This window comes from Parasteatoda tepidariorum, chromosome 9 (assembly GCF_043381705.1).
Source record: "Parasteatoda tepidariorum isolate YZ-2023 chromosome 9, CAS_Ptep_4.0, whole genome shotgun sequence".
NCBI classification, from domain to species: Eukaryota; Metazoa; Arthropoda; class Arachnida; order Araneae; family Theridiidae; genus Parasteatoda; species Parasteatoda tepidariorum.
Window position 1 is genome coordinate 36,540,025 of NC_092212.1, and position 8,617 is coordinate 36,548,641.

Here is an 8,617-nt window from a genome sequence, read left to right on the forward strand (position 1 = left end):
TTTATTACTTCGCTTTAAACAGTAATAATTATTAATCCTTTGAGTTCGTATTCTGTTTGTCCTCTCTCAACCACAGCAACAAAAAACCGAACTGATCTGCTAGGGAATAATAATTAGGGATAAATTGTTGTTGTTTCTAATGTCACATTCTAATACCAGCAACACATGGCACATGCTGAAACCAAGCGAATATAAGGCAGGGGGCACATTTCCTGTTTTTCAGTGGCGCCATCTATTGTTAAGAATACGATTAAAACCACTCACAAATCACAGCCTGTTTATATGGAGGCCTGTTAATACATCCATAGATCGTAATTTTAACTTGATCCCGAAAATGATAAATCTCCAATTCAGTACGTCCAGAGGTATGATTTGTTAAGAAACATGGAGGAATTTTAGACCCGAAAATGCCCAACGCCCTACTAATCATGCTTTCCTGACCAGGAATAAATTGAAAAGTGCTGCCAAATAATATAGTTATGGCTAATTTAATAATTAGCTTTTCTTTTAACACTAGAGNCCAGAGGTATTGATTTGTTGTGGGAACATGGAGGACTTTGAGACTCGACAGATTTAACGTGCATCAGTCACCATTTACTACACGGGGAGTCTTCGGCTGGCGAGGATCGAACCCACGACCTCTTGGATATGGGCACAGCGCCCTACCGATCAGGCTATCCCGGCCTTTTCTCATATATTGAAATAACACAACAATGTACGATTTCGAACAGGGCGTCTTAAACTAAGACACAAAGCCAAATCGGTTAGCAAAGTTAATTCTTGAGCTCACGAGAAATCTGTTAATTAAAGCAAATTTTATAATTTCTATTTTTAACATCATCTATATTAATACATGAAAAACTTTCAATGTAATTTTATTTTGTTACAGAAAAGAATGAGGAGCAGGGAAAGTTTATTACTTCGCTTTAGATAGTAATAATTATTAATCCTTTGAGTTCGTATTGTGTTTGTCCTCTCTCAACCACAGCAACAAAAAACCGAAATGATCAGCTAATTAGGGATAAATTGTTGTTGTTTCTAATGCCACATGCTAATACCAGCAATACATGATACATGCTGAAACCAAGCGAATTTAAGGTTTCTTGTCTTTCAGTGGCGCCATCTATTGTTAAGAATACGACTAAAACCACACACAAGTCACAGCCTGCTTATAGGGAGGACCCATTCATACATCCATAGATCGTAATTTTTACCTGAACCAGAGAAAGATCAATCTCCAATTCAGTACTCCCAGAGGTGTGATTTGTTACGGAACATGGAGGACTTCGTGAACGGAAAAATTTAACATGCTCCAGTCACCATTTACTACACGGAGAGTCTTCTGTCTGAGAGGATCGAATTCATGACGTCTTGGGTACGTGCCTAACGCCCTACCAATCAGGCTATCCCGGACCTGGGATAAATTGAAAAGTGCCAGAAAAAATATTGTTATGGCTAATTTATCAATAAGTTTACTTTTCTTTTAACATATATCATGTAAATAGGTTGTAAGAATACCCGTGAAGTATTTGTTTTAAAATAAGCCTTCGTGAAAGTACAAGTCAATAAATAGTCTCTAAAATAGTCTCGTGGTGACTATTTTAGAAAGTAGGCGTAATTTCCCTTACTTTTTAAGTTTTGCTTTTTAATTCTCTACCTATTTATTATAACTTTACGAAACCATATTTGCAAAACTTGTTGTGTATGCTATAATGATATCATACAACTCTACTCAAGGGGATCTCCCCAATCCAAAGATGATTTTCCCTTCAAAACTAAAGATTTACTCCTTAAGGACTTGACTTGTTGTTACAACATACTACAACTTCAAAGATATATAGGACCTCCCAGAATACAACAAAACAGAATCGATGAATCGGATAGTGGCGCTTCGCGCCAAACACCGAGATAACCCCAATATCCAGCATCCAGCATCCAGCTATAATGAAAGAAAACAAACATAAATACGATACATTTGCTGTGGATAATATTTTCAAAAGTCGTAACAAAACAATCATAAGATTACCGCCATATCATTACGAATTTCATGCAATCGAGTTAATTTGGGCGCAACTGACAAATTTCGTAGCTAAAGAGAACAAAACTTTCAAGTCAGGTGGAGTAGAAAAATTGAGCAAAAAAAAAAAAAAAAAAAAAAAATTTGAATGATGCTGGACCAACGGAATGAAATAATTGCATTGAATATTTTTTAAAAGAAATTGAAAATCGTATGAGGGAATTAGATGACGATGACGCGATAGAAAATGTTACAGATCCCATTAATATTAATGTAGATTCTAACAGCAATTTGGCACGTTCAATCAGTAATTAAGATCAGTACTTTATCTAACAATTTCTTTGCTTTAATTTTTTTTATTAAAAATTATTTACATTTATTAAAAAGTGGTTTTTTGTTATTTACATTAAAATTTGATGATAATATTTTTATTCATCTTTAATATGTTGCTATATCAGTTAATCGTTAATGCTAAAATTTAAGGCTGAATTTTATATTATCATAATATAGATATTTTTCATATCATAAGAGTTCCTTTAACAAGTGCAATAATATCAAGTTTATCAGTTTGCCTGTAAGTCGTTTATAACCGCTTGATTACTTAATAGAATTTAATATATTTAATTGTATTTAGTTTATTAAAAAATACAGTTTCATTTTATTCTAAATCAATCATCCATTTATCACAAACAGAATAACTCCTCTGTTATTTGTTTTTAGTATAATTCTGTAAAAATTAAAAGAATGCAGAGAGAAACTCCAAAAGTGGCTAACCTGATTAAGATTTTAGCTATCTATTTTTTTTTACTTTCAGTCTATCTTTTCCGTAAAAGCATTGAAGAATTGAAAGGAATTTCTCATCAATTTTTGCTATTTTCCGTCATCCCAAAAATAAGCTTTAAGCTCTGATCAGTATTTTCATGCAGCGAAGCCAAATTTAACGACAGTTTCTAATTTGTTATGTTACTATGTAACGACAGTTTCTAATTTGTTATGTTTCTAGAAGACATCAGAGTACGATCCACAACATCTTACTTCAGGAATGATGCATCTCTCTCCAACATACTGAAAAAGTTAAAACTTCATTGTATTGTGGCTAGAGACAAAATACAAAAAGTGGCAAAGCGAAATACAAAAATAGAGTGTGGGAAACGAATCACTGAAACTTTCATTGGTTTTGGCTTGTCCATTGAGAGAAACATTGTGCCTAGTGACACAATATAGTATTGTGCCACTAGCCGCAATACCTGCGCATATAGCGACAAAATATCTCTATTCCACTACACATGCATTTTAACCATAACAATGTCTACTACTACAACCAATATAAGTTCATGATGAATAGGAAAATGAACGCAAGCAGCCCCAGGTGCCCAATTTTAGGAAAAAGATATTTTAAAATTCAGTGGTTATTTAATTTTAAAAATAATAAGGTGTAAATATATATATTTGATGATCAAAATAATTAGTTTTTCAAATAAATATAGTTATTTAAATATTCCGTCTTACTAGAGCACTGAACGTTAAAGTTGTACCGTAAAGAAAGAAATTTCTACAAGCTTTTAAGTAAATTTATTAGCACTATTAATTTTTTCCAAGGCTCGTGAGAATTCTGTGTGATGACAGTTTTTTGCTTTTGCAAACTCTCGTTTTCAACTTATTTTTTATGTCCAAAATCTAGGTTTAAAACTATTTTAGATATTTTTAATCATCCAAAATATCAATGACTTATAGAAAACTTACAAAAAACTGTACACTTATACATGTCAAAGACTTCTTATATCAAAATATCTTATATCAAAGATATTCTTAACTTCAGAGATGTAAACTTACTCTGGGCAGCGAAATATTCTTGAGTGGTAGTCTTTTAATGTGTGATTCTTGGTTTAGTAAATTCAATTTATAAGGTTTTTACTTATCACTACTTCTAAATAATTCAAAGTTAATGTGACACGTCACTTTGTTACAGTTAAGTCGTGTTGAACCTTTCAAAAAGTTGGCTAATTTAGTTGAAAATCTACTAATTTTTAAATTACTTTGTCGAATCCGGGGCTGTTAGTATTTTTGCTTTAACCCATTTCTAATTGATAAAGCTGAGATTTACCTCTTTTTATTGTAAAAAGGCCTTTATGAAAAAAATTGGTAAAATGCTCATATTTAAATTGAGGGGTACCATTTAAGTTCTTAAAAGTTTATTATGATGAAATTTTAAATTATGTAATGTTTATCTTATTACCATTGTGTGGGTAAGTCAAATCTTTAGTTTCCCTGGTATAATTTTCAAGGAATTAAACATTCGGCTTACCCTTGTCTATTGGTTTGAAAGAAGGATTTTGTTCCAAAATTCATACAGGATGAGCCATTGCACTCGTATGGGTTAAGCGAATATTCTTCTAAAATATAGACGCAGAACAATTTCTTGACTAACCTGGCATATTTTATTTCTTAGTTTCTTTCTTTTTCTTTATTAACAGTTTGTATTTTTAATACTTCAAAATGCTGTCTTAAAACAGTTGAAATTCTAGCGATCTGCAGCCAACATATTGTAACCCGAACCATCACTTCCGAGGGAAAAAAAACATAAACAGAAAAGAAAACATTCATGAATATGGAAAAGAAACCTAAGGGCACAAAATTAGAGCGACGAAAAGAATCCCTTTGACTTCCGGTCAGAAACTCAGTTAAAGTTGCAGTGACCACAAATCCATCAGTCTTTTTGGTACATCTGATTCCTATTGCCTGAATGAATGGAAAAAAAAGTCGGCAAGAACAAGCGACTATGATTCGTTAATAGTTATCTAATGATGTTAACTCAGAATCTTTTTTTTTCCTTCTTTCTTTTTGACCATTAATAAATCACTCTGTGGATTAATGATACATTTAACTGGTTTAATGTGTAACATGGAGAAAAACACGATGAATCTTTTGATTACGTTTCTTGTTTCACAAGATGAAAAAATATCGTTTGCAGTTTGTTTTCACGAAAAAATTAGAATTTAGTTTGTTACGATTTATTAAATTTGCTTCGCTATCTACCGTAAAACCAGAACTATTAATTATTGTATTTAAACCATTATTTATAAATCACTTTACAGATTAATGATGTATTTTACTGGTTATGTAAGAAAGAAAGTAAAACGCGATGCTATGCTATGATAAAGTTACTTGTTTTATACGGGGGAAAAATTATATCGTTTGAAAATTAGTTTCAAAAACTTGAATGCAGTTTCTTTTGATTTATTTAATTTTTTCGTAATCTATTGTAAACCAGAACGATAAATACTTATATTTCAGTCTTTTATTTTTCTAAGAGTAATTAATAAATGAATCTTCAAATTAATGATACTTTAGCTGGTTGAATATTGTAACATAAATAAAAATGCGATGCAATCCTTCTATAATAGTTTTTGCTTTACGAGATAAAGAACATATCGTATGAAGTTAAGTTTCAACAAAAAAAAATTTACGAAGTTTAATTTACTATATTAAATTTGTGGTTTGCAATTTACCTTAAAACAGAAAGATTCATTTCGAATTTGAACTTTTAACTTAAAGATGATAATATAAAAATTAAAATTCCTTTTCGAAGCTTTTTATGTCACAGCTCTTTATTTATTTCCCTCAGCAAAATATTACTTAGATAAAATGGAATATGTAAATAGATGAAGCTTATTTCTAGAGGAATTATAAAATTTATCATATACTTGGAACACAATATTTAAGCACAATTTTATTGAAAATACAATTTCAATGTTATTTAATAACAATGATAAAACTAAAAATTAAAAATATCATTTTTAGAACTTTTTGTGTTACAGCTTATTAATTTTTTTCTTTAACTTCTACAAAGCACAGCAGAGCTAAATGGAAGATTGAAATAAACTTTTTTTAGCTCAGTTATAAAAATATCATATATTTAAAAAAACACAAACATTTTTTTAGCTTGAACATACATCAGTAGTAAGAAAAAATTATTTTAAGCTGCATGAATCATTTAGAAATAAAAATGCATTTAGCGTATTAGTCTTCTCGCTGTTCTTCTCAAAATCATAAAAATAAAAATGGATACTCATTTCCATTGTCTGCTTAACAAAGAAGGTTCCGTTTGGGGATTGCCATGACCGAAACGTTCCAATATTCGAGAGCGTTATCGTAAAACTGCCTCTCCGGAATTCTTAAAACTTCCGCCCACCCCCTCTCATTCCGGAACTTTTAAGAGGACTGGGGGAAAGTTCAAATCCCGACAATGGCACATAGCCTAAAAAGATCCAATGGACACGTGCCTTACGATAAATAAATACATCGTCTGTGCCAAGAGTTCTCGAATCCAGAGAAAATCACCTAGAAGGAGACTCGACTCCCCCAATCTCTGTGCCCCTGACAAAAGGGGGGAAAGGATAAAGAAGAGTGAGATTGAAGTAGATGGATGACCCTTCAGTTTGTCTCCGTCCGGTGGCAACAGAAAGGAAAAGAGGAAGTGATGGAATCAGAGAGATTGAATTATAATAATGAGAGCATCATTGTCCTTAATCGCCAGGTTTTGGTTGGGGGAGACCTGACAGCTAAGCTGTGTCATGCTGAGGTTCACTTTTTTGCTGAAAAGAACCAAGAGGTTTTAATAAATGAAGACATTTAATGCCACATGAGATTGTCAAAACATGGCAAAATTCTACCATCATTTCGGAAACTTGAGTTTTAAGAGGTAATAAAAATATTGTATATGACGTATTAGAATAATAATTACAACATTTTTTTTTCGCAAATACTTTTTAATCACATTAGACCGAAAAAACGGTTTAATAATATTTTTAAATTTATAGAGATTTGGTGATTTCGCGTATAGTCCCGCACGTTCAGGCACGTTTGTTCTGAAGTAAATAAGTCTTGAAGATTACTTTCCTGCTGAAAATTACCAAGTAAACAGAGATAAATGAAGATATTACAATTGCAACATTATTTGCTAAAAGCTTGTCCTCGGAATTTCCGCAGTTTTAGAATTTTTTTAGTGAAAAAAAAAGGAAGTGTATGGCAATCTCTTAATAATTGGAATTTTTTTAAAAAATTATCCACCATTACATGCAAACAAGTTAAACAGATTAATTTAAGATTAGATCGAGCTAGTATATAGTTTGATATTCTTGATAAAGGTTTATAAGAGTTCTATTTCTTTTTAAAAATTTCGTCTTAAGTTTGCTGCCACAGAAAAGTATTTTTCGCACAAAACTCAAATCTTGGATAAACTTGAGATTTTAAAGGTAATACTTATACGTCTATCACGCATTTAAAAATTAATAAAAATATTTATTTCTTGGAAAAATACTTATCAGACTGGAAGTTGATGCACCGAAATTTATTAGAATTAGAGAGATTTAACAATTTAATATCCGGGTTGAAATTGATGCAACAATTTATATTAGAATTAGAGAGATTTAACCAACCGCCACTCACGTTCACAAGCGTATGTTTTGAAGTAAATAAGTCTCATGTCTCATTTTCCTGTTGAAAAAAATAAAAAAAAAACATCTATAGTTGATAATGCAATTGAAATTCAATTTACTATAAACTTATGGAGTGGAGATGAAATTCAGTTTATTATATGCTTGTCTAAACATGGCGAAGGTATTCCTTTTCTTCAGAAACTTTTGGAATATTAAATACGTATATCGCAATTTTTTTTAAAAAATAATTATAAGGTTTTTCTTAGAATTGCTTTATCCTAGAAGTAGAACCGATTTATGTTTGAATTATTTAAAATCTGTGATAGTACTTGAAAATCCGATCTTTAGAGCAAAATTATTCAGGTGTTGATCTATTTTTCATACGATCAGTTTTACATTTTTTTTTTCAGCATATTTATTTTTACGTAGAAGCTAGAGTAGGAAAAGATAAAATGTTCAATTTAACCTTTTGCACTCCGAGTACTGCGCATTTTAATATAATTTTTAAAATTATTAAATTATGTAAATAATTTTTCTTTCAGCAGCAAATGTTCTGGAAAATATTTTACAAGATCATGACTGAAGCTTTTAGAAACGATGTCATTTTTACCCGTGCAAAATATGAATCGGACATAAAGAGGATATAGTCCAAAATGCAGAGATGCCAACTGCTCCGGTTTCGAGAAAATATTATAAAAAACGGTAGAAAACTACAAACTAAAATTTGCAGATTTTCGATTAATTTTGACAATTTTTTAGAAGGTAAGTGGTGAATAAAAAACCTATAAATCGAATATACTAAATCAAGAATCATGCATCAAAATGCTACCTCTTGAAAATATTTATCTGTCGCCCGAAGCAAGTTGGCATTTCTGTATATATTCCCTCCCCTATGCCTAAACCATCACCTCCTACATCAAGAAGCCTCCACACGGTCTTTCATAAGTAGTCCGCGCAGACTGTTTAAAAAGTGAACCAGTTGTGCGCATGAACCCAAAACCTTTTATAAAAGTCATTGAGAGAAATTTATCTTATATATTTGAGAATTGAATCTGTAGTGGTTGACAAGTGAATAAGGCAAACCAATAATATTCATAAATAAAATAAATTTTTAGTCATATATTTGCTACCACTTTCTTATTTTAACTATATTCTGTATTAA